A 27,040-nucleotide genomic window follows, 5' to 3' on the forward strand; every position below is an offset into this window, starting at 1 on the left:
CTAATTCTTTTACCCGACTATATGCAATACTTGTTAGAATGATCTTTACGCAATGCTCATCAGACATCAAGAGACTCTCTTCTCCTCCATTCTCCGTGTTGTAAAAATCTTTGATACAGATCTATTCATGATGCAAGCTTCACCTACCAAGCTACTAGGAAATGGAATTCCCTACCAAAGTCACTCAGATATGTTACAGACTACTTCAAATTTCGTAAATTGTTGAAAGCATTCTTATTTAGTGAATTCCTCACCACTGTTGGTGATTGTTATTCTTTTAGTTGATGCACTTAGGGAGTAGAAATCCAAGGGAGGCGTATGTGTTAGGTGGGGAGAGCCTGATAGTCACGGACGGGGAGAGGGATCTTGGGGTGATAGTATCTGAGGACCTAAAGGCTATGAAACAGTGCGACAAGGCGGTGGCCGTAGCGAGAAGGTTGCTAGGCTGTATAGAGAGAGGTGTGACCAGCAGAAAAAAGGAGGTTTTAATGCCCCTGTATAAGACGTTGGTGAGGCCCCACCTGGAGTATTGTGTTCAGTTTTGGAGGCCGTACCTTGCGAAGGATGTTAAAAAAATGGAAGCGGTACAAAGAAAAGCTACGAGGATGGTATGGGAGTTGCGTTCCAAGACGTATGAAGAGAGACTTGCTGACCTGAACATGTATACTCTGGAGGAAAGGAGGAACAGGGGTGATATGATACAGACGTTCAAATATTTGAAAGGTATTAATCCGCAAACGAATCTTTTCCGGAGAGGGGAAGGCGGTAGAACGAGAGGACATGGAATGAGATTGAAGGGGGGCAGACTCAGGAAAGATGTCAGGAAGTATTTCTTCACGGAGAGGGTGGTGAACGCTTGGAATGCCCTCCCGCGGGAGGTGGTGGAGATGAAAACGGTAACGGAATTCAAGCATGCGTGGGACAGGCATAAAGGAATCCTGTGCAGAAGGAATGGATCCACAGAAGCTTAGCTGAAATTGGGTGGCGGGGGGAAGAGGGGTTGGTGGTTGAGAGGCTAGGATGGGGGAGGGCAGACTTATACGGGGTCTGTGCCGGAGCCGGTGATGGGAGGCGGGACTGGTGGTTGGGAGGCGGGAAATACTGCTGCACAGACTTGTATGGTCTGTGCCCTGAAAAAGACAGGTACAAATCAAGGTAAGGTATACACATGAGTTTATCGTGGGCAGACTAGATGGACCGTGCAGGTCTTTTTCTGCCGTCATCTACTATGTTACTATGTTACTAATTTGTTATTTCAAAATGAGTCATCTTTACTGCTTGGCTATTTTTACTTATTATTGTTTTATATTTTTGTTATAGTTCTCTTACTGTAATTTACTTTAAAAAAGTTGGATGTAAGCCACATTGAACCCAAAATTGTTTGGGATAATGCAGGGTAAAATTGCCATGAATAAATAAAATAAATAAATAAATTAGTGAAAAGCAGTGGAGATGAAAACGGTAACGGAATTCAAACATGCGTGGGATAAACATAAAGGAATCCTGTTTAGAAGGAATGGATCCTCAGGAGCTTAACCGAGATTGGATAGCAGAGCCAGTAGTGGGAGGCTGGAGGTTGGGAGGCAGGGATAGTGCTGGGCAGACTTATACGGTCTGTGCCAGAGCCAGTGGTGGGAGGCAGGGATAGTGCTGGGCAGACTTATACGGTCTGTGCCAGAGCCGGGGGTGGGAGGCAAGGATAGTGCTGGGCAGACTTATACGGTCTGTGCCAGAGCCGGTGGTGGGAGGCGGGACTGGAGGTTGGGAGGCAGGGATAGTGCTGGCAGACTTATACGGTCTGTGCCAGAGCCGGTGGTGGGAGGCGGGGCTGGTGGTTGGGAGGCGGGGATAGTGCTGGGCAGACTTATACGGTCTGTGCCAGAGCCGGTGGTGGGAGGCGGGGATAGTGCTGGGCAGACTTATACGGTCTGTGCCAGAGCCAGTGGTTGGGAGGCGGAGCTGGTGGTTGGGAGGCGGGGATAGTGTACATAAGTACATAAGTACATAAGTAATGCCATACTGGGAAAAGACCAAGGGTCCATCGAGCCCAGCATCCTGTCCACGACAGCGGCCAATCCAGGCCAAGGGAACCTGGCAAGCTTCCCAAACGTACAAACATTCTATACATGTTATTCCTGGAATTTTGGAGTTTTCCAAGTCCGTTTAGTAGCGGTTTATGGACTTGTCCTTTAGGAAACCGTCCAACCCCTTTTTAAACTCTGCTAAGCTAACCGCCTTCACCACTTTCTCCAGCAACCAATTCCAGAGTTTAATTACACGTTGGGTGAAGAAAAATTTTCTCCGATTTGTTTTAAATTTACTACACTGTAGTTTCATCGCATGCCCCCTAGTCCTAGTATTTTTGGAAAGCGTGAACAGACGCTTCACATCCACCTGTTCCATTCCACTCATTATTTTATATACCTCTATCATGTCTCCCCTCAGCCGTCTCTTCTCCAAGCTGTATAGCCCTAGCCTCCTTAGTCTTTCTTCATAGGGAAGTCGTCCCATCCCCGCTATCATTTTAGTCGCCCTTCGCTGCACCTTTTCCAATTCTACTATATCTTTCTTGAGATGCGGAGACCAGAATTGAACACAATACTCAAGGTGCGGTCGCACCATGGAGCGATACAACGGCATTATAACATCCTCACACCTGTTTTCCATACCTTTCCTGATAATACCCAACATTCTATTCGCTTTCTTAGCCGCAGCAGCACACTGAGCAGAAGGTTTCAGTGTGTTATCGACGACGACACCCAGATCCCTTTCTTGGTCCGTAACTCCTAACTCCTAACGTGCTGGGCAGACTTATACGGTCTGTGCCCTGAAGAGCACAGGTATAAATCAAAGTAGGGTATACACAAAAAGTAGCACACATGAGTCTTGTTGGGCAGACTGGATGGACCGTGCAGGTCTTTTTTCTGCAGTCATCTACTATGTTACTATGTTACAATACAAGCTCAAAAAGAAGAGAATGGTAATATACCAAGCTGCAAATTGTGCCAACAAATTTCACCAGATCCCACAGTCACTCACATGGGAAAAACATTCAGCATAAGGGGATCCTTCACATACTCATCCTCAAATGCGGTATATATTCATTCAATGCAAAAAGCGTGAAGAAGGATGCTATATTACAGAAACAAGCCAGATGCTACAGACAAGGCTTAATTTACATAGACATCATATTCAATATTCTGATGCCAACCAGGATGTCACTTCTGTGGGACAGAACTTTACAAAACCAGAACACTGCATTAATGATCTTATGGTTAAGAATACTAAAAGGACATTTTAAGACAATCCAGGAATGACCTCTGAAGTCAAAACGATGAAATATTTTCACGCCCATCAGACCGGACTTAAAGATCTGGGTTTTCTATTCCATTATAAACCATAAAATTATACTGCTTTGTCACCCTTTTATCACCCATCCATCTCTCCCTGTCTCTCACCCAACCCACCTCACCCTCTTCCTGTGTGACTGTCATTGGAATGCTTTTGTCTTTCATTTATATATTCTGATATCTGTCAACGTTTGCTTATTTCTGATCTGAAGAAGGGGGGCTACCTTCGAAAGCTAATTGAAAAATGTATTGTTAGTCCAATAAAAAAAGGTATCATCTTAATTTCTTTTTCTATGTTTTGTTTTATTTCTATTTATTAACTTTAAAATGGACTAATATGGCTACCACACCACTTTACCTTTTTCCTGTGAGTCTTTTTTTCTTATAAGTATCTCCTTTTATTTCACCCACCCCAGTTAGTACATTGAGGACTAAAGGAGCTTAAGATTTCATGTGTGTCGTTAATGTTATTTCCTAATTTTGTTTTGTGTGCTCAAATGTTTCTTCCAAGTTATGTTTGCTTGTGAGAATTGTTTGAAATCTCCAATAAATAAAAAATAAATATTTAAAAAAAAAACATTAAACATTTAAACTGCCTGGACTCTTCTCTCTACCACACATAGGTTAGATATCTCTATATATAAAAGGCACCACCAATGTTCTAAATGAAGCCTCCAGCCAGAAGTGTGAAGGGGGAGTGATATCCGGTTTCCCCATGAGTGTCTGCCCCGCCCTCGCTCTCTCTGTAACACAAACAGTGAAGGAAAACCCAGCAAAGCATGAAATCAAATCGCTCTCTCTGTAACAGTGAAGGACTCAGAGGGGGGAGGGGAGAGAGGGCAGAAGCCCTCACTAGCTCTGTAACACAAACACAGCACAGCACGAAACTTAACACTGAAGGATTCCACTCCGAGGGGGGAGGGGACAGAGAGCAGAGGGGACAGACAGCACAGGGGAAGGGAGAGAGGGCAGAGGGCAGGGACACACACACTCCCACATGCACACAGAAGAAAACCTTGCTAGCCCCCGCTTCATTTGCATCACAAACGGGGCTTTTTTACTAGTTTATACAGTGGGGGAAATAAGTATTTGATCCCTTGCTGATTTTGTAAGTTTGCCCACTGACAAAGACATGAGCAGCCCATAATTGAAGGGTAGGTTATTGGTAACAGTGAGAGATAGCACATCACAAATTAAATCCGGAAAATCACATTGTGGAAAGTATATGAATTTATTTGCATTCTGCAGAGGGAAATAAGTATTTGATCCCCCACCAACCAGTAAGAGATCTGGCCCCTACAGACCAGGTAGATGCTCCAAATCAACTCGTTACCTGCATGACAGACAGCTGTCGGCAATGGTCACCTGTATGAAAGACACCTGTCCACAGACTCAGTGAATCAGTCAGACTCTAACCTCTACAAAATGGCCAAGAGCAAGGAGCTGTCTAAGGATGTCAGGGACAAGATCATACACCTGCACAAGGCTGGAATGGGCTACAAAACCATCAGTAAGACGCTGGGCGAGAAGGAGACAACTGTTGGTGCCATAGTAAGAAAATGGAAGAAGTACAAAATGACTGTCAATCGACAAAGATCTGGGGCTCCACGCAAAATCTCACCTCATGGGGTATCCTTGATCATGAGGAAGGTTAGAAATCAGCCTACAACTACAAGGGGGGAACTTGTCAATGATCTCAAGGCAGCTGGGACCACTGTCACCACGAAAACCATTGGTAACACATTACGACATAACGGATTGCAATCCTGCAGTGCCCGCAAGGTCCCCCTGCTCCGGAAGGCACATGTGACGGCCCGTCTGAAGTTTGCCAGTGAACACCTGGATGATGCCGAGAGTGATTGGGAGAAGGTGCTGTGGTCAGATGAGACAAAAATTGAGCTCTTTGGCATGAACTCAACTTGCCGTGTTTGGAGGAAGAGAAATGCTGCCTATGACCCAAAGAACACCGTCCCCACTGTCAAGCATGGAGGTGGAAATGTTATGTTTTGGGGGTGTTTCTCTGCTAAGGGCACAGGACTACTTCACCGCATCAATGGGAGAATGGATGGGGCCATGTACCGTACAATTCTGAGTGACAACCTCCTTCCCTCCGCCAGGGCCTTAAAAATGGGTCGTGGCTGGGTCTTCCAGCACGACAATGACCCAAAACATACAGCCAAGGCAACAAAGGAGTGGCTCAGGAAGAAGCACATTAGGGTCATGGAGTGGCCTAGCCAGTCACCAGACCTTAATCCCATTGAAAACTTATGGAGGGAGCTGAAGCTGCGAGTTGCCAAGCGACAGCCCAGAACTCTTAATGATTTAGAGATGATCTGCAAAGAGGAGTGGACCAAAATTCCTCCTGACATGTGTGCAAACCTCATCATCAACTACAGAAGACGTCTGACCGCTGTGCTTGCCAACAAGGGTTTTGCCACCAAGTATTAGGTCTTGTTTGCCAGAGGGATCAAATACTTATTTCCCTCTGCAGAATGCAAATAAATTCATATACTTTCCACAATGTGATTTTCCGGATTTAATTTGTGATGTGCTATCTCTCACTGTTACCAATAACCTACCCTTCAATTATGGGCTGCTCATGTCTTTGTCAGTGGGCAAACTTACAAAATCAGCAAGGGATCAAATACTTATTTCCCCCACTGTATATAAAACATACAGAGAAGCCCAAGTCTCATCAGCTTCTGAGGCTACAAAACGCAAGAAACATTTCGCTGCTGCCTCCCCTTCACAACACAAAAACGTAACCAATGTACAAAATTTTACTGCTGAAAACTGTCCCATTTTCATCTATATTTTGGAGACAGATGAATATTTCATGCTTAGTACATCAGTGTCTTTCATTAACAAAGCCAACATAGCTTCCATTCCAGAGGCGGTTCAAAGTCCTATGACTGTAGCACTTTTTCTGGATTAGAACTTTGCAAATTAGGCTCCATTTTAGGAGTCTCCAAATTCAGTCCTCAAGGGACACAAAGAAGTGAGGTTTCCAGGACTTTCACAATGTATCTGGGTACTTCTGTTCCATATGAACCACATAAAAACTAGTATTACTACTACCACTACTATATTTATTTATTTATTTTATTTGTTACATTTATATCCCACATTTCCCCACCTATTTGTAGGCTCAATGTGGCTTACATAGTACCGGAGAGGCGTTACAGACTCCGGTGTAAACAAATACAAAGTGATGATGTGGTAAGATAAAGTTCATGTGGCACAGCCACACTAGGGAATCGTACAACGGAAGAGTTGTATTATGTCCATTACGATCTTTAGTTTTGTTGTGTTGCAGAGATCAGGCATTTATGTTGGATCGGTAGGGTATGCCTTTTTAAACAGGTTAGTTTTTAGTGTTTTCCGGAAGTTTAGGTGGTCGTTCGTTGTTTTCAAGGCTTTTGGTAATGCGTTCCACAGTTGTGTGCTTATGTAGGAAAAACTGGACGTGTAAATTGATTTGTATTTGAGTCCTTTGTAGCTTGGGTAGTGCAGATTTAGGTAAGTTCGTGTTGATTCAGATGTGTTTCTAGTTGGTAGGTCAATCAAGTCTGTCATGTATCCCGGAGCTTCACCGTAGATAATTTTGTGAACAGAGTGCAGATTTTGAAAGCAATGCGTTCTTTGATTGGGAGCCAGTGTAGTTTTTCCCGAAAGAGTTTTGCACTTTCAAATCAGATTTTTCCGAAGATAAGCCTAGCTGCTGTGTTTTGAGCGGTCTGAAGTTTCTTTAAGGTTTGTTCTTTGCATCCCGCATAAATTCCATTGCAGTAGTCTACATGGCTTAGTACCATTGATTGTATCAGGTTGCGAAATGTTCCCCTCGGAAAGAATTGTTTCACGCGTTTGAGTTTCCACATTGAGTGGAACATTTTCTTTGTTGTGTATGTCACTTGGCTCTCTAGTGTTAAGTTGCGGTCCATTGTAACGCCGAGGATTTTCAGGCTGTCTGAGATAGGGAGGGTGTAATCTGGGGTGTTGATAATTGTAGGGTTATCCGCGCTGTGTAGGGATGAGAGGATGAGACAGTGTGTTTTTTCTTTGTTTAGTTTTAGTTGAAATGCATTTGCCCTATATAAACTGCTGAGTTTTAAATAATTTGTTGAGCATAATCTTTCTTTCACCTTACATCAGCATGAAATTTCTGGCCCATACTTGCACACTTCAAAACATTTGATCATCCCATACAAAGATGAAGACCTGATTCCCCCTGTGATATTCCATGGCGCATCTTGTGTGCTCTCTGTTAACCCTAGTATAACTACATAATATTACTGCTGCATCTCTGGCTCCTGCTTACCAACTGGCTTGACAGACAGAGGCCTAGATGCACAAAACTAACGACCCTTTAATGACCCTCTAACGACAAAATTTGCACCCGTTGCATACAGGTGAGAGGCGCTGCACGGGACGGTAATGTGGAGGGGGGGTCTGGTGGAGGGTAACGTCAATGGAGGGCGGGCCCAGGAACAACAGACTGACGTCGGAGAAGGGAGAAGCAATTGGCGATCCGATGTTTTATCCCGTGCAGCACCTTCGCATACAGGTGAGAGGCACTGCACGGGACGGTAATGTGGAAGGGGGGGTCCGGTGGAGGGTGGGAGCGGCGGCGACAATCCCAAGGGGCGGGGCACGGGGGCAGAGGCAGAGGATGGCGGGAGGTGGAGCCCTGGAGCAATGGACAGGAAACACAGGAAGGGAGGGGGACCGGGGATGAGAAAATTTGGAGATTTGTTTTTATTAAAACCGGCTGAAGCGGGGAACAGCGGCGATCTCGGGGGGGGCAAGGGCGCCCATACAGGACGCTCCTGACGAGCGCCTTTGCCCCCTCCCGATCTATTTGGATTTTTTTTATGTTTTGGTTAGTGCAGGGGGAAGTGGGGAGCCACGTGTTTGTGTTGTGGGTTTTTTTGGACATTTGTGGCATGCGCAGAGCAGCCAGCATAACGCTTGGCTGCTCTGCGCATGATTTAGGGGCCGATTACGACGGGGATTACAATTCAGTGATACATTGTACTTCTGGATACCGCAACGAACATGTTTGACCTGTTTTTTTGGTGCATGCTTCGGTTTTTCAAAATCGTTAAGGACTTTAACGATTTAGATTTTGTTACGTTTGTTTGATGCATCTGGGCCAGAATCTAAATTAAACAGCACCCATTTCTAATTCTGGCCAGTGGGCTCATTCTCACACTTACTGTCAAAGCCTATCACACAGATGAATCATACATAGGTTTCATCTTGAAAGAAGAGGGTCGCCATTGATCTGTTGACCGCCCTGCATATGCCATGTCAAACACAAGGATATTCTCTGTCAGGCTTTCAGTAAACACATGTGCTTTACAGTTTCATCTAGATGACTGGAAATAATTATATATATAGGTCTAAGTGTTGCCAGCTGGCTGGTATTCAGTTGGCCCAGTCAAGGGATTTTATCTAGCTCCAGCATTAAATTTAAAATTGGCAGTAGAGAGACTTTTGAATTGCCTCTCTCTCTTTGCTTACCGGATGGGTTAAATACACAGCAGGCAGACAACAGGACCGCAGTATCCGGATGGGAAATGGAAAGAACCTGCTGAATCTCTATCCCCTCCCCCCCCTTCACCTGAGGTGACAATCCGTCAGCATTAAGCAGCACTATGTTCTTCAGTAGAAGGGTGCCAGGCGCAGAATCTAGTAACATATATTCCTCCATGCATGTGCCATGAAAGAGGGCACAAAGAAGTAGGGGACTCACCTGCAGCAGCTCCAAGATCATCTGAAGTAGACCCCTGCTTGGAGTGGATTAATAAAGTGGAAAGGTAGGCAAAGAGGAGAGGATGAATGCTCGTGGGGAGGGGAGAGGAAGGCAAGGAGCAAGTGAAAGCTTGGGGGAGCTTAAGGAAGGGATGAAAAAGACATGGGGGGGGGGGGGGGGAGAAAGAGGTGATGATGAATACTGAGGGAAGGATTAATGAGGTGAAAATGTGAAGGGAGGGGGTGGCAGAAAGGAAGAGGACATGAAAAATGTGTGGTATTTTTTTCTCCTTCAGTTGGTAACCCTAATCGGAGTGTCAAAACTACCAAACAAGAATCAGGTCAGTGATGACTGCCAAAAATTGAGGGAAAAAAGAAGTTAGAAACCGGAAAGTCTCCTTACCCACTTGTGGAAACATTCAGCTATCTAACAAAGAGGCTGTATGGTAGCTGAAGTGAATAAAAGTCCATTCTAATAGCAGTGACAGTAACAGACGTAGGATTCCTGTATCATAAACAGGCAAACAGTGGAGCTGGACAGAGTGCCATCAGACGCTACCACCTTGGAGACAGAAGATCTCACTCATGTCCTCTTGCATTCATTTCCAGTGGGCAAGCAAAGATGCCACCAGTTACGTGACTCTAATTTTGTGAGATTCCAGAAGTTAGGAAGTGGCCACCTTGGCCATTTTATGCAACCAAGGATCTCTAGATGTTCCTGGCAGTGATACTATTGCCTCATTAAGAGTCCCTTGGAGCCCGTAAAGCACCAATATCCAAGAATGATGTTCAGTTGACAGGGAGCTGCTAAGAAAGTTCTCTTTCAGATGGACATTAAGAGCTAGATCTCAGACACTCTCTAGATACTGAAGATCCCAAGACACTATTTACAAGTGCCACAAATAACCCAATCAGACTCAGAAATGCACACAGACCTATTTTCCCATGTGCAAATCTCTTACTGGAACAAAAGAACTTCAACTGCAGATGCTCCAGAATGCAGCTATACGCCTATAGGAAGGGGCATGCACGTATGCCAACATGATGCCGGTGTTTGTGCATTTTCACTGGTAACTGATCAGTTAGGATAAAGGTTTAAAATTCTTATTTTGGCACACAAGGCCTTGTATGAGCATAAGCCAGTTTATTTGGTGACTTTGATTCAATTCCATGAGCCTGGGAGGGCCCTTTGTTCTGGTTCTACCTCTAGACTGTCTGTTTCAGCTCCTGCTATGGCTCATCTAGTTACTATTAAGAGGATGTGTTTTTTTTCTGCCTCTACACTTTGGAATCAACTCCCAGAGTCTCTAGGAGGTGAGGCGTCCTTTTAAAAATGTAAGACTCTCCTAAAGACATTTTTCCCCAACAAGCCTTTGGGTTGGCAACAGCGGGTGCCTTTGACTAAGTCAATGATTGGCTATAATGTACATGATTATTTGCATTTTCCTATTACATTGTATTTCTATTTCTATGTTATATACTGTAAACTGCCCAGACCTTTGTAGATTATGTTTTATGCTAACTTCATGCATCTTCCAAAACATAAAACATGTGTAAGAACAATAATGCTAGCAAGGCGACTTATAACAATGTAGATACATGGAATGCCCTCCCACGGGAGGTGGTGGAGTTGAAAACGGTAAGGGAATTCAAACATGCGTGAGATAAACACAAAGGAATCCTATTTAGAAGGAATGGATCCACAGAATCTTAGCGGAGATTGGGTGGCAATGCTGGTAATTGGGAAGCTAAAGCAGTGCTGGGCAGACTTCTACGGTCTACACCCTGATTGTAACTGAATAGATATGGGTGGGCTGGAGTGTAAATTTTAAGGGGCTGCAACGTTAGCTCCAGAACTTAGTACAAGAAGAGTGCTGGGCAAACTTCTACAATCTGTGCCCTGAGAATGGCAAGGACAAATCAAACGCGGATATACATATAAAGTATTACATACCATGTAAAATGAGGTTTGTTTTTTTTAATTTTTTATTTATGAATTTTGAATTTACATTTATGCAAATACATAAATCATAGAACTTACAAAAACAGAAAATATTAAAGTAATAGTTATAATACCCAAGCAATGTTATATAATTTTCAATTTAGTCCACATTAAGGAGATCCAAGAAATAGGAACTAATAATATCACAAGTAAAATGAGTTTATCTTGTTGGGCAGACTGGAGAATTCCTTTATTAAATGAAAGCGGAAAATCAAATTTCAATACATTACACTGTGCAGTTATAAAGCCAGCCCCTCTATACTTTTATATAAAAATGCAAATTTTACACAAAAAACCGTCCCCCCCAACCCCCCCCCCCCAAACATTCAACTCAACTTCAAGCGTACATGCTTCCACCAAACCCCAAAGGTCTTTACCCCCACCTCCACCCGTTCCCATCGGGCCACTTCCTGGACAGCTCGGACAACGTCCCAGGAGACCTGCTCAGCAGACCTGCACTCCTGGCCCAGGGACACCCCGCAGCGAGCCATCCATAGGCAGTATCTGATGATAACTGAGATTAGAAAGGCGGTACCTGGCTCTAGCCGCCCCGTCTCCCCCTGCCTCCCATACACCCAGTCCGCATAGGTGTAGGACGTGAAGCTGGGGATGGCCAGCAAGGCAGCCACTCTCCGGCAAACCGCTACGGAGAATGGACACTCCTTCAGGAAGTGGTCCATGGTCTCCAGCCGGCCAGCACACTCCCCCCTCGGGCAGTCTCGGTCCTGCTGGTTCCTACACCGAAGGTTTGCCCTAACATACAACCTGCCATGTAGGGACAGCCAAGCAATGTCCCTGTACTTGTGTGGGATGCGTTTGGATGAAATAAAACGCAGGCCCTGCCTCAGCACGGGCTCCGGAGCATCCCTAAGAGCCAGGGGAGAGGAGAAGCGTTGGGAGCGAACCCGCTCCACCCAGATCTCCCTCTGCCCTGCCCTAACTTCCTCCCATGTAATGTCCCACAGCCGAACCAGCTTTACCAAAGATTTATAGTAGCCTACCCCCTCCGGGAACCCTTTCCGCAACCGTCCCACCCTACCTCCCCCCAACCAAGGACCCCAAAATCCCTCCCACCACTGGACAACACTGTGTACCCATCCTGGGGCATTCAGACCCCCCGCCCGCCCCAGGTTAAACTGGATGAAGAGGGAGGAGAATAGCAAGACTGGGTTTACCATTCCCACCCCCCCTTCCTCCCGCGACCGGTAAGTGAAATTACGTCGAACTGGGTTCATCCTGTTCCCCCACAGGAGTTGAAAGAACACGCTGTAAATTGCCGTGAAACAGCGTTCCGGCAGGAGACAGATGTAGCTCAGGAACAGGAACATGGGGACCACCTGGCTCTTCAGCAACCGGACCCGGTCCTCCATGGGCATCCGCCACCCCTTCCAGCGGTCCACCTTCTCCCTCGCCTCCGCTATCCTTTGTTCCCAATTTTCTCGCCCGTAATCCCCTCCCCCAAAATACACTCCCAAAACCCTCATTTTCTCTATCCCATCCGGGAACCCTCCACCTAAATTAAACCGCCGTCCCTCTGGCCCCACCCACAAGCTGGTGCTCTTGCCCAGGTTTACCCGAGACCCCGAAGCCTGGGAGTATGCTGCAAGGGTCTCCTGCAGCCTCCTCCCCTCCCTGCGATCCGCCACCCAGACGGTGATATCGTCCGCATAGGCGATGACTCGCAACACATTCCCTTTGCCTACCTCCACTCCTCTGAGCCCGTCCTCCCCCCCCCCCCCCTTCCAGCCTCCTCACCAGGGGATCAATGGCGAAAGCGTACAGCAGGGGGCTCAACGGGCACCCCTGCCGCACCCCCGCCGAGATCCCCACCTCCGCTCCCCTCCATCCATTCACCAGGGGAAAGAATCGCGCCCCCGCATACAATAACTGAAGTTGCGCGATCCATTCCCCCGGGAATCCATAGTGGTCTAGGACCTTCCATAAAAAACCCCACTGCACTCGGTCGAAAGCCTTGTCCTGGTCCAAGGCCACGACCAGCCTGCCCTCTCCCACCCGACTACGTTCCAGGCCCTCCCTCACCCAGGCCACTGCCTCTAGCACCCCCCTTCCCGGGACCCCACACCCCTGCGGGGCTGCCAGCACTTCCCCGGAGATCTTCCTCATGCGGGCAAGGAGCATGTGAGCGAAGATCTTCCGGTCGGTGTTCAGAAGTGCAATCGGCCGCCAATTTGCCACATCCTGGGGGTCCTTGCCTTTGCTAAGGAGGACCAAAGCTGATGCCCCCATCGACTCAGGCAAGGATCCCCCTGTTCCTGCCGCCTCCCAGATTGCCAACAAGACTGGCGCCAACTGATCCCTAAACCGCTGGTAGAACTCTGCCGGGAGTCCGTCTGGCCCCGGCGCCGTCCTGCGCCGCAAGGCTCCAATGGCCTCCTGTACCTCCCGCAGCGTCCACGGCCGCAGCAAGGCCCGAAGATGAGGCCCCCCCTTACCCACCCCTGGGGTTTCCTCAATGTACCTCGCCATGGCCTCCTCCCCCAACCGTTGGTCCAAAAGACCCGCCCAAAGTGGGTCCCCACCACCTGCAAGATACCTTCCCTAGACTGCTGGAGCGTCCCCCCCTCATCCCTTAACCCCTCTACCACCCTCCTCTCCCTTCTTTCCTTACAGCAGTCATAAGGGTTCGGGCTGAGCAGCTTCCCGAAGTCCCGCTCATAGACGAGGGAAGAGTACCGATTGTATTGTACCCGTTCCACCTCCTGCTGCAAGGCCTCAATGTCCTCCCTCTTCCCTCCCCTGGAAATCAAATTGTCCCTTCGCTTCCTCAGAGCAGTTCCTAGCCGGGTGACCTCCCTCCCCTGCCTCCTCGCCTGACGGAGAAAGAACCCCCTGGTGCGGTGTTTCAAAACTTCCCACCAGTCCCCTAGGGAAGGGAAGACACCCTGAATGGATACCTGGTCTGCCAGAAACTCCAGATACTCCTGGTACAACACCCCCTCCCTCAACCATTTCTGATTTAAACGCCACAATCCTTTCCCCAATCCGTGAATCCCCCCTCCCCCCAGCTCGACCAGCACCATCTTGTGGTCTGAGAAATCAACCTCTACCACCCTTGGTGCCTTCCCACACGCCCCTCCCCGAACTAAAAACCGGTCGATTCTACTTCTACAAGTGCCCCGGGCAAAAGTGAAACCCTGCGTCCCACCACCAAACTCTATGTGCGCGTCCACCAATCCCGCTCCCTTCATGATCCCTGCTAGCCGTACCCCATCGTAACCTACTTGCGCCGCCCTCCCCCCCCTATCCTCCTTCCTCAGGACTGTGTTAAAATCCCCCCCCCAAACTAGCTGCCGTGAGGTGTAAAGGTACGGCCGAATTTTCCCAAACAGTGCTGCCCTTCCCCGTTTGCTTTGCGGCCCGTAGATGTTAATCACCCGCAAAGCCACCCCCCGCAATCTCACATCTAACACCAGACACCTCCCAATTCCCAGCTCCACCACCCTCTGGATCTCTACTTTAAATGTTTTGAAGAGGATGCCTATCCCCCCATACCGTTCCCCTGCCAGACCCCAAATAGAGGGCCCCCATCTCCAGGCCTGCTTTGCCCGCCGAACCTCCTCCAGCGTTCGCAGCCTGGTCTCCTGCAGAAGAAAACAGTCCACCGCCACGGCAGAGAGGCCATCGAACGCCAAGCATCTCGCCCTCTGGGAGGCGACACTAGCCACATTAAGTGTGGCGAATGTTAACAGCAGTCCAGCCATCATTGTGCCGTTCCATACCCCCCGCCCTCCTGGCTACCTTCCCTCTGCTCCATACTACCTCCAGGGATCCCTTCCCCTTCACCCTCCCCTTCCTCGTCCGCCCAGTCCCGGACCCCTAGCTCAAAAAGCCCCCCCCTTTCCTTACTTTCTTCCTCCCCTTCTTCCTCTTTTCTTCGCCCACCTCCCTCCCTCCTTGGGAGTCGTCCACTGACCCTCCCCCCCCTGCCTCCTCTCCCGCCCCTTCTGCCCCTTCTTTGACCCCCTCCATCAATCCTGCCTCCAGCCCATCCTCCCTCTCCTCTCTTGCCTTCATCCCTGCCTCCTGTCCTACCCTCCTTCTCTCCCCCACCCTCCCTTCAGCCCCCCCCAATCTGCCCCCCACCTCCCCGACCTCCTCCACTACCATTTCCTCCTCTTCGTCCCTCAAAACCTTCTCCCTCTTCTTCTTCTTCCTTTTACCCGCTGTTCCCTTTCCAGCGTCTGCCATGCTTTCCAACCCATCCTGCCGGCTCATCCCATCCTCTCCTTCCTCTCCTGCCAGTTCGTCACCCCCTCCCTCATCTTCCAATCCCCTAAATCTGTTCTCTACTTCTATCCCCATTCCTGCCTCCCCTCCCCCTTCCTCCCATACCCCCGTCACCTTCCGTTGTTTTTTTGACACCCGCGTCCAACCCTCATCTGCCCCGTCCTGCCGCTTCCGCCCTTCCCCCAACCCTTCCCCACCTCCCACTCCCTGTCCCTCCGCAGCTCCTTTCCCCCCCACCCCGGGAACCTGATCTCGCCCTACATTCACTCCCCCCCTCTCCCTCTGAACTGGACCGCCCCCTCCCATGTCCTCCTCTCCCCCGTTATGGGAGGCCCAAGGGCAAGCTCTGAATGCATGCCCCAGACCCCCACACAAATTACACCGGATAGATGCACAAGACTCCGTAGGATGCTCCTTAGACCCGCACTTCCCACACTGCCGTACTGGGCACGACATACTAAAATGTCTGAATGACCCGCACTTGTGACATTGCCGCGGCTGCCCCTTGTAAAAGCAGAGGATCCGATCCCTGCCAATGAACGCCGCGGAGGGAATGTGCTGGGTCACGTGTCCTGCCTGCTTCAGCCTAACCTGCGCACACCATCCTCCCGCCCACACCCTACTGGGGTCAGGGAGTTTGGACAAGGGGGTACGCAATTCTGCGTACCGCTGTAGCCAGAAGGCCAGGTCCGCCCCTGAAATGGATTCATTTCGGACCAGCAGGGTTACCTGCACCAGGTCAGGTCTGCTGATCGGTACGGCCCTAAAGTTTCTCCAATCCCCTTTCCCCCTTACCCCCTCGTATTTCTCCCAGAAGACCTCCATGCCTCGCTGGGTCAGAAAACTAACATCATACTCTGGGATATTCACCGGGTGGATACAGGCATAGAGGTCCTCTGGGAGAAATCCTAAACCCAAGACCAACTTCAGGGCCTCATCCCTACTTGGCATCCCCCCCTCCCCCACCCACCTTAACTGAATCACATTCCTCCTTTTGGGAACCTGGCCCCCCCACCCTCCCCCCCATCCTTCCCCAATGCTTCCTGCCCCCCCATTCCCCCTGCGCCCGCCCCTCCCACCTACTACCGCCGCAAAGGATGGAGCACCCCCCCACCGTCCCCCTCCTCCATCTCCTGCACTGAGACCCCCCTGCTCCTGCTGCGCCGTACCCCCCCTCTCTCTCTTGCCTCCCCTCTCAGCCTCCCTCCCTTCTCTCCCTTCTGTCAGCAGACTTTGCACATCCCCTGCCTTCACAGTGTCCTTCTGTACCATTTCCCCTGCAGCAAAAAACCTGCCATTGTCCCCTTCAACACGTTCGCTAGAGACAGTGAGAGCAGGTTCCCCTAAATACTTGTTCCCCTCCCAATGCCCCTGACCCCCTCCCCCGCCCACCGAGCCAACCCTCCCCTCCCGGCCCGAACACTCCCCCCTAGCTCGCACCCCTGCAGCCTGGCCAACTGCAAAGTCAAAGGTACCAGTCAAGTTTCCTTCTGGCGCACACTGCAAGGCAAACACCTCCCGCTCCTCCCCCCCTCCTTCCCCCCCGGAACCTGCTCTCTGTGCTGGGTCCCTCCTTGCAACGTGCTGCTCCAGCTTTCCCTGTGCGGGCCCGCTGTTTTCCTGGGAACTGGTCTCCCCTCTGGCGTCCTGCTTCGTTGGGACTTCCTGCTCTGCCGTTTTGCAAAGTAAGAGTGGCTTCCCGCACTCCAGCACCACTCGCTCTCCCAAACATGGGGAATCCTCCTGCGCTGTAGCATTCTCCTCTGCGGCCATCCCTGCTCCTCCAGCCCGATTGGCTGGCGCCTCCTGCTCCAATGTGCTGGGCGGGCATGGCATCCCGCCACCCGGCAGCGCAGTTCCTTGCCATTCTGAACCTTTATGTGGGGAACACTGTGTGGCCTCCTGTGCTTTCTCTATGGAAAACCACTCCTTGTCTTCACCTGCCTGTCTTCCTGCATTCTCCTTTAAGAGGCAGCTCCCTGCTGGAACATCTCCACTTTCAGTCCTTAGCCCTGCTGCAGGCTGATTGGCTGGAACATCCTGCTCCTCAGAGCTTTGTGGGTGAGGCCTCCCAGGCATTTTTTCCTTGCCGTCTGCTCCTACTACAGGCAATGGGAACAGGACAACCTCCTCTTCTCCAGGTAAGTTCTCTGTTTCAACTTCCACCACCACTTCTGTGGAAAAAGGTTTCTCTCCTGAAATTCCAGCCTCTGTTTCAACAATGTGAAAAGTCTTAGTGTTAAAGTTTTTTTCCTGTTCTGCTCTCCCACACTCAGGTGCTCTCAATGAGGCTTCCACAGCCCCACCTTCAGTCCTGCTTACTCCAGAAGCTGCCTGCAGAGGCCCTGACTGACTAGCAAGGTATTGCATGAATTTCAATGTATTTTGGGTGCTAGTTCCTGGCAGCTCCCCTGATGCTTCAATGTTCTGGGGTCCAAAGCCTGGGCTGATTCCTTCCTGCTCTGTTTGTTGCTTCCACTGTACCGAGGCTGACGGGGCCTGTCCCCCCGAGGCCATCCTGTCTCTGTTGATATAGAGTTCTCTCAGAGGATTTCCAGGGCCTTTCCTCAGGGCCCTCAGCAGCTGTTCTTTTCTCTGGAGAAGCCTAAGCAGCCTGGTTTCCTCTTTCATATAGGTCTTGCGATGCTCTGCTGGGGCCAGCCTGCTCAGGGCTTTTGCCATTTTGACTCGCTTCCCCAGGTCCACCACCTCCTTCTCCGTACTTTTAATTCTCTTCACCACTTTAATTATGCCACTGGCCGGGTCCTCTGGATCCTGGCAGTAGTCCACAAGCTCTTCCTCCTCTAGATCGTCACTATCCTCACTGCTTTCCTCCTCCACCTCCGGCAGGGCCTCCTGACAGATCTCCATTACCACTCTTTCCTTCTCAGACCAGCTCTTCTCTAGGGTCTCCGCCAGCTCTCTCCCCCCCCTCACCTGCTGGACGTCGTGCGGCCGCGAGGGAGGTACCAGTCCGGCTTCCTCCCTTGGAGTCTGGCCCTCTTCTATCCACAGGGCTCCTTTCCCTCCTCCCTGCGGCACTGCAAGGGAGGAGACCGCTTTTCCTGACCCTCTGGTCCCTGAGCCCAAGAGGCCCCATGGCCTGGGCCTGTCCTGGGGAACGCTCCCCAGAGGCCCTCCAAATCCTTGGGGAGGGAGTTAGGCCTCACTCTCCTCCCACTGGAAGTCTGCAGAGCTCTCTGAAACACCTCCTTCCACCTCAGCAGACTGGATGGACTGTTCAGGTCTTTATCTGCCGTCATTTACTATGTTATCAGTGAAACCTCAAGCGCCAACAAAAACAGTCAACTTCCCTTAACCATTTATCCCTGGATTCCACATATGGCACCTAGATTTGCGTGGCAACATTTGGGCACGTTCCTGAGACAATGGCTAACAAGCCAATTAACATCAATAACTGAATGCTAACAAATTATTGACGTTAACTGGCAGCCACTAAAATCTGTGTACGCATCTGGCTGCGCAATGTTCTATAAGGCATGGCGTCTAATAATGCATAACTCCAAAGGGGACATTGCCATGGGAGGGGCATGGGCACGTCAGGGGTATTCCAAAAAGTTACGCGTGCTCTCACAGAATACTGCCTCAGCGCGCCTAACTTGGGTGCCAGCAATTATACCAGGTTTCAGCAGGCGCAAGTCTGGTGTCTAAAGTTAGGTGCAGAAATCAGCGCTAAGCGTGATTCTACAAAGCACGCATTATTTATAGAATTCCTCACTTAGGGGTAGATTCTGTATATGGCGCCTGAAAAATCTGCACGGAAAAAAGTTACGCCTAGGCATATTCTCTAATGTACTCCTAAATTTTATAGAACAGACTTAAATTTCCACACGGCTCACCACACAACTAAATTTTGTCACGTCAATTTAGGCCACATTTTACTTGATGTAAATCCTACATTAGGCACAGATCGGGTGTATTCGATAATAATGCAAATAGACTTTAGAAATGCCCACACCCTGTGACTTGGAGTTTAGGCGCATCATGTTATAGAATACACTTAGCAAGTTGTGCATGTAAAAATCTCAACTGTCAATTTGCAGTGCTGAATAGCTAGTTAACCAATTAAGTTGCACATATTGTTATAGAATACACTTCAGTTTCCACGTGGATTTTTAGGCACTATATATAGAATCTGGAGATTAATCTATAAATTCTACCTCTTCTATCCCAAACATAGCCACTAAAAGTATCTTGAGGCTAAACCACCCATTGCAGTTACACAAATTTAAATCCCAGCAATCTTTAAAACATAAGCAGGGCCAGAAGAATTTCAGAGAGACTTATTTGGCAGTGCTCAGAGTCTGAGGAGCTCCTAGCTCCTGTTGGCATCCACTTCAGCCACGCTATCAGCAGCAATGCAGCTGTTCTCAACTTCAAATCCTGCGCCATCACAAATACCAGCAGCTGAATGAAGTGAGAACTGCTAGAGACTGAGACCCTCCCTCAGGGTCTGAGTGTTACCAAATAACTACAATAAGTTTCCAAACACAGTTTCTATAAATTCTTGTGCATCTATTTACATTACTAACATGGATACAAGTGAAGGGGCATAATCGAAAGGGGCGCCCAAGTTTTCCTGAGGACGTCCTCGCAGGACGTCCCGGCGAAGGGGCGGGGAAACCCGTATTATCGAAACAAGATGGGCGTCCATTTTTCGTTTCGATAATACAGTCGGGGACGCCCAAATCTTGACATTTAGGTCGTCCATAGAGATGGTCGTCCTTAGACTTGGTTGTTTCTGATTTTCGGCGATAATGGAAACTAAGGACGTCCATCCCAGACACGACCAAATCCAAGCCCTTTGGTCGTGGGAGGAGCCAGCATTCATAGTGAACTGGTCCCCCTCACTTGCCAGGACACCAACCGGGCACCCTAGGGGGCACTGCAGTGGACTTCAGAAAAAGTTCCCAGGTACATAGCTCCCTTACCTTGTGTGCTGAGCCCCCCCAAAACCCACTACCCACAACTGTACAACACTACCATAGCCCTTACGGGTGAAGGGGGGCACCTAGATGTGAGTACAGTGGGTTTCTGGTGGGTTTTGGAGGGCTCACATTTACCACCACATATGTAACAGGTGAGGGTGGGATGGGCCTGGGTCCGCCTGCCTGAAGTACACTGCACCCACTAAAACTGCTCCAGGGACCTGCATACTGCTGCGATGTACCTGAGTATGACATTTGAGGCTGGCATAGAGGCTGGCACAAAATATTTTTAAAGTTCTTTTTTGAGGGTGGGAGGGGGTTAGTGACCTCTGGGGGAGTAAGGGGAGGTCATCCCCAATTCCCTCCAGTGGTCATCTGGTCAGTTCGGTCACCTTTTTGTGCCTTGGTCGTAAAAAAAACTGGACCAGATAAAGTTGTCCAAGTGCTCGTCAGGGACGCCCTTTTTTCCATTATGGGTCAACAACGCCCATGTGTTAGGCACGCTCAAGTCCCGCCTTCGCTATGCCTCCAACACACCCCGTGAACTTTGGTCGTCCCCGCGACGGAAAGCAGTTGGAGATGCTCAAAATCGGCTTTCGATTATACCAATTTGGGCGACCCTGTGAGAAGGATGCCCATCTTGCAATGTGTGTCGAAAAGATGGACGTCCTTCTCTTTCGAAAATACATCTGTTAGTCTCCTAGCGTAGCTGACATCAAATTTCCTTTAAGAAGTACCAAACAATTTTTAGGCTCCAGTCACTGAGGAAATTTTGGGCAATGGCGGCTAATGTCATACCTGTCCTTCTCAGCATATCATGGTGAGTAATTCTGGTCCTCAAGAGCTATAAACCATTTTAGGAGTTTTTCTTCTGCATAACCAAAATATGCAAACTAATTAAATGTGCAGCCTCAATAAATAAAAATATATTGTTTACATAGCACTTAATATACTGCCTAACGGGGGAGCACTGAAGGTGGTTTACAAACTAATTTAGAAAGGGAAAGAACTACAATCTCACATACAGAGAGAGAGAGAGAGAAGAGAAAAAGAAAACCTACACAGACATGCCAAACTGTCAAGCAAAAGGGGAAAGGAGTAGGAGAGGTAGGCTCTATCCAAACACAAGGGAGACATATGGATTTCCAAATCTTTATTGAGGAACAAATCAAATGACTCGACTCAGCTGCCGTGTTTCGGCGCAGATGCGCCTGCGTCAGGAGTCTTATAATGGGATAACCTGGCGTTTCCTTATCGCCATCCCTTGGGATTTTTAACTGTGCATTACTCCTTGTAATTGTATCATGTAACAAGGAAACAAACCTCTCCTACTACTACTACTACTACTTAACATTTCTAGAGCGCTACTAGGGTTACGCAGCGCTGTACAAATTAACAATTAAGGACGGTCCCTGATCAGAAGAGCTTACAATCTAAAGGACGAAATGTCAAGTTCCCTTCCCCCTTTGTTTGACTACTTTACGTAGGAATCATCGCACCTCCACTGTATGTGGTTTTTTGCCCGAATGCCAAACTGTCAGACAGCAACCGCCAGAAGTAGGATATCGGTGAAGAGATTCCAAAGGCCAGTCGAAAAAGTAAGTTTTCCATGCCTTCGGGAATTTCAAATACCCCTATGTAATTCAGGAGGTAGCGAGTTTCATAAGGAAGGAGCAGTAAAGAAAAAGCCACAATTCCATATGAATTCAAATTGGGAGTGAAAAAACAGAGGGAATGCTAAGCCAGCACTCATAGGCAGAGCGTAACAGATGAGCTGGATGATAAGGGGTGATCAAGGAAGAGAAAAAGGAAGGAGGTGAAGCAAAAAGAATCGTGTACATCAAAATAAGGATTTTAAACTGGTACAGGATAAGGAGAGGAGTCACCCTCGAGATGAAGCAACACTACCAACCACACCTGTCTACGGATCTCAAGGATTAAAAGTTGCTCCCCACCCACTGGCTGTACAGGATCAGTCCCTAGACAGGATCCTGCTACCTCAACATCTGGAATGACAAACACTTGTCTGTCAGAATAATGTAGTGCTCTTGCAAAAGCGATCAAAATGATGAAGGGGATAGGACTTCCCCCTAATGAGGAAAGGTTGAAGAGGCTAAGGCTCTCCAGCTTGAAGAAGAGACAGCTAAGGGGCGATATGATAGCAGTCTATAAAATAATGAGTGGAGTGGAACAGGTACGCCTGAATTGCTTGTTTACTCTTTCCAAAAATACAAGGACTAGGGGGCACGCACTGAAGCTTAAGTAGTAAATTTAAAACAAATTTGTAGAAAATATATCTTCACTCAACTTGTAATTAAACTCTGGAATTTGCTACCAGAGAATGTGGTAAAAGCAGTTAATGTAGCAGGGTTTTAAAAAAAGGCTTTGACAAGCAAAGTCCATAAGCCATTATTATTAAGATGGACTTAGGAAAATCCACTGCTTATTTGTTATTTCTAGGATAAGCAGTATAAAATCTGCTTTACTCTTTTGGGATCTTGGCCACTGTTGAAAGCAGGATACTGGGCTTGACTGATATTCGATCTGTCCCTGTGCTCAATTATTTCTCAAAAAATAGCTCTTCTGAAACCGTGGCAGATTAATCAGGTACAAATGAATTTTGTTTCAACCAGATGCTGAATATTTTTATATGTTTGATAAAATCATTGTATTTCTCTTGTTTCAACACCCTAGTCAACAAGAAACACAACTAGTGGCGTACAAGGTATGCAAAATTTTTAGTCATCCCTCCTCAAAAATATAGCAGCTCCTAAGACATTCTTTGAACATCTCAAGACCCTACATGGAAAACTCAGCATGAGGTGCTAATGAAAAGAGAAAAGTGAATAAAGGTGGAATATTGAGACAGTTATAACATAACTGGAAAAAGACAAAGACAGAACTGGAGAAGGAGCATAAATTGTAACAGAGAACACTGCAACACAGCTTATTTTAATTTTATTGTGGATTGCTTACTTATTTTCTAAGCTAATTTTTCCAACTTAAATCCCAAATTCACAACCAGGAAATCTGACTAACAGGAGCAATTAACAGCTGCCAGGAAGGGACAAATGAGGAAAGCAGCGATCAAAGAACGCCAAACACAGAAGAAAGCGGACCTCCGCAATGGAAAATCCAAGAGAAGGGCACAGCGAAGGTGACAAAATAGATGATGCCAATCAAACTTCTACTGGACTGAAGAAAAGTTCACAGCAAGAGCTTATTATTCAAAAAAATGGACTCGACACGAATCGTGTTTTGGCAACTCTGGCCTGCCTCAGGAGTCCCTGGAAAATGTTGAATCAAGGAAACCTTTCAGCTCCTTTATGAACAGCACTGCTCAAAAAGCATAAAAACTTATGCAACAGACTATGGGTTCCTTAAGTACTACAATCAGCAATCAAAAACAGAAAACAAGGAAGAAGCAGGTGCACATGTGGGAGCAAAAAGCACTAAAAAAAAGCACTAAATATGTGGCACTACATGGCACAGCTATATACTATTTCATTATGTGTCACCACAAGTCAGAGTCAGGCTTATTCGAACATCCTGATACATGTTGGGATAAAAGCCTTCCATACAGATTCTGGCTCACTTTAACTTTCATGCAAAGGTTTGTTGTGCACTCAGGAAGGACACTGCCAAAGTTGCAGGTGAACAAGGAGAATAACTGCTGCACATTTTTTGTGAAACCAGGACTTCATTATCAGAATGACCCAGCCTCCTCATGTATGTGGCACAGTGTTAGGTTCCCCACATCATAACACTGGGAATCTACAAACTTGCTGTTCTAGATTTTGAGGTTTCTTTTCACCCAAGGAATGCACATTGTTTTACTGGAACAATGATTTCATGTCGCGGTGCCCCTTCAGCGTGACACAAATGGAACAGTACTGTGGCTTTCCAAGTTACAGCATCTGAGACAAAGTTGTTGTTATGATAAATAACGGAGGTTGTGAATCCACAAAAAGGCCAGAATGCATATCACTAACCTAGCTGCAGCCTGCAATTTCTGCATAAAACAGGCTCATTCTGCGGCAAAGGGCTACTTGCTTTACATTTGATCTGAAGTGCAGCTCCTGCTCTGCCTCCCTGTCTGATCCATCTGGAGAACACTCTGCCACCTGCTGGATGTCTGGTGCCATCTACATCCAGGTTGTATACTTGCCATGTAATTGCTGTACAGTACTATTGGGCTAGGATAACTGGATGTATCAGAAGCCTACCATATGGATTTATGTGTGTTTGTTCTGAGCTATTTTCATGATAAAACCATCTTTGTCATACTCTTGCCATTTCATTTTGTTCTTGCCTCTATGTAAATAAACAACCAATCTATTTTTATAAAACCTTGGGGTGCAGACTCAGTATTTGTAGGTATATTTGGGCATAAGGCAGTGGTTCCCAAATATGATCCTAGAGGCACCCCAGCTAGTCAGGTTTTCAGGATATCCACAATAAATATTCATGAGATAGATTTGCATGCACTGGAGGCAGTGCATACAAATCTCACATATGAAAATTCATTGTGGATATCCTGAAAACCTGACTGGCTGGGGTGCCTCCAGTGAAGGGTTAAGAACCACTGGCATAAGGATTAAGATCTATAGATAAAGGGAACGTAGGTACTATGTAGACAGTATACTATCTAATACCAATGTGTTGCTGTTTCATATTTTTCCATAATTCATACTGAGAGTTACATTCCCCAATTACACCCAAAAAGAGTGTAATCTGTGTGTATGCCTCAAACACATCTTATAGCACAGAAGTCCTTCAGACTAGCTGCTTCAACAGAAGAATAAAGGGATTAAAACCTGAAGAACTGAAGTCAGCCAGAATTTGTCTCTATCTGTTCAGAAAGATACTAAAACCCTCAGACTTCTTCCAAAGTTGGAACACACCCTGTCTTCCTTTGCTTCACAGCAAATTCCAAGTTTGCCAGAGTGATGCAACTTTCCCCCTTTTCACAGAAATTCTAGAGCTAATGGCAAGAATGATATGCAACATACGCAGTTGATCTTTCCCCAGACATGGAAGAAGCTTGGCAGGTTCCAACCTCCTTGCTGAACAAAGTTGCCAGGCTAAATGGTAGAAACTATTATAAAGAACAAAATTACTGAGCATATTCAAAAGCATGGATTAATGAGACAAAGCCAACATGGATTTAGTGAAGGGAAATCTTGCCACACCAATCTATTACATTTCTTTGAAGGGGTGAACAAACGTGGATAAAGGTGAGCCGGTCGATACTGTGTATCTGGATTTTCAAAAGGCATTTGACAAAGTACCTCATGAAAGACTCCAAAGGAAATTGGAGAGGCATGGGATAGGAGGTAGTGTTTTATTGTGGATTAAAAACTGATTAAAAGATAAAAAAACTGAGAGTAGGGTTAAATGGTTCAAGATGGCCGCTACCTAGAGGGCACGGGAGCAGCTAGTTCCGACGACCCTGACTGGGAATCGGCTCAGAATGGGCCGTGGGACCCCCGGGCGGACCACAGTAATCAGCAGACATGGAAATAATCACTAAGAAAATACAAATACGCAATAAGGCAGACCAAAAGATCATACTATAAAACCAAAATAGGGACAGACTACAAAGACACGAAGAAATTATACCAACTTGTGAACAAACTCCTAGACACCAACTTAGTCACCTCATCGAATACAGACATCCCATCAGCAGATAAACTTGCCAATTATTTCAATGAAAAAATTGCAAATCTATACAACACGCTACCTCACGACAACCCAGATATAGAAACTTTCCTCAATAAACTGGACCCAACTGATGGAGAATACCCGACTGACTGAACCTGGCTAAACTTCGCCCCCTTCCCGTCGATACGGTGGCACAGGCGATCAGCAGGTTCTCCAACACTCACTGCTATCTAGACATCTGTCCCAACTACCTAATGAAATCCGCCCCTGACCGCTTCATCTCAGACCTCACATCCCACCTAAACTATATGCTTCAACAAGGTCTCTTCCCAAAGGAAAATGGCAACATTCTACTCACCCCGATACCAAAAGACACCACGAAAAAAAGCAAATGAAATCACCAATTACCAACCAGTAGCATCCATCCCGCAGTCAGTCAAACTGATGGAAAGCATGGTAGCCAAACAACTTACTGAATATATACACAAATTCTCAATATTACACGAATCTCAATCAGGATTTCGCCCACTACACAGCACAGAAACAGTACTACTCACTCTCCTGGCCAAATTCAAGCAGGAAATAGCAACAGGCAATAATATCCTCCTCCTCCAATTCGACATGTCTAGTGCGTTCGACATGGTAAACCACAATATACTACTAAGACTACTAGATAAGTTCGGAATTGGTGGCAACATACTTAACTGGATCAATGGTTTCCTAACCGCAAGAACATACCAAGTAAAATCAAAATCAACCATATCATCAACATGAAAGGCAGACTGCGGAGTACCACAAGGATCACCGCTATCACCAATTCTCTTCAACCTAATGATGACCCTTTTTAGCCAAGACCCTCTCCAACCAAGGCCTAAACCTTTTCATATATGCAGACGATGTCACAATATACATTCCTTACAAATCTAATCTGACAGAAATCACCAATGAAAACAAAAGCACCTTGAACACCTTGGACTACTGGGCAAACACATTTCAACTAAAACTAAACAAAGAAAAAGCACACTGTCTCTTTGTCTCATCCCAATACAGCGCGGACAACCCTACAATTATCA

The 27,040-nt window shown here is 47.5% G+C and overlaps 1 long non-coding RNA gene across 3 annotated transcripts in view; it reads right to left on the minus strand.

Annotated features, from left to right (window-relative positions):
• LOC115460208 overlaps positions 1-27,040 on the minus strand; it is a 232,554-nt gene that overhangs the window by 87,283 nt on the left and 118,231 nt on the right. The window lies entirely within an intron of this gene.

Source organism: Microcaecilia unicolor, chromosome 1 (genome assembly GCF_901765095.1).
Source record: "Microcaecilia unicolor chromosome 1, aMicUni1.1, whole genome shotgun sequence".
Classification (NCBI taxonomy): domain Eukaryota; kingdom Metazoa; phylum Chordata; class Amphibia; order Gymnophiona; family Siphonopidae; genus Microcaecilia; species Microcaecilia unicolor.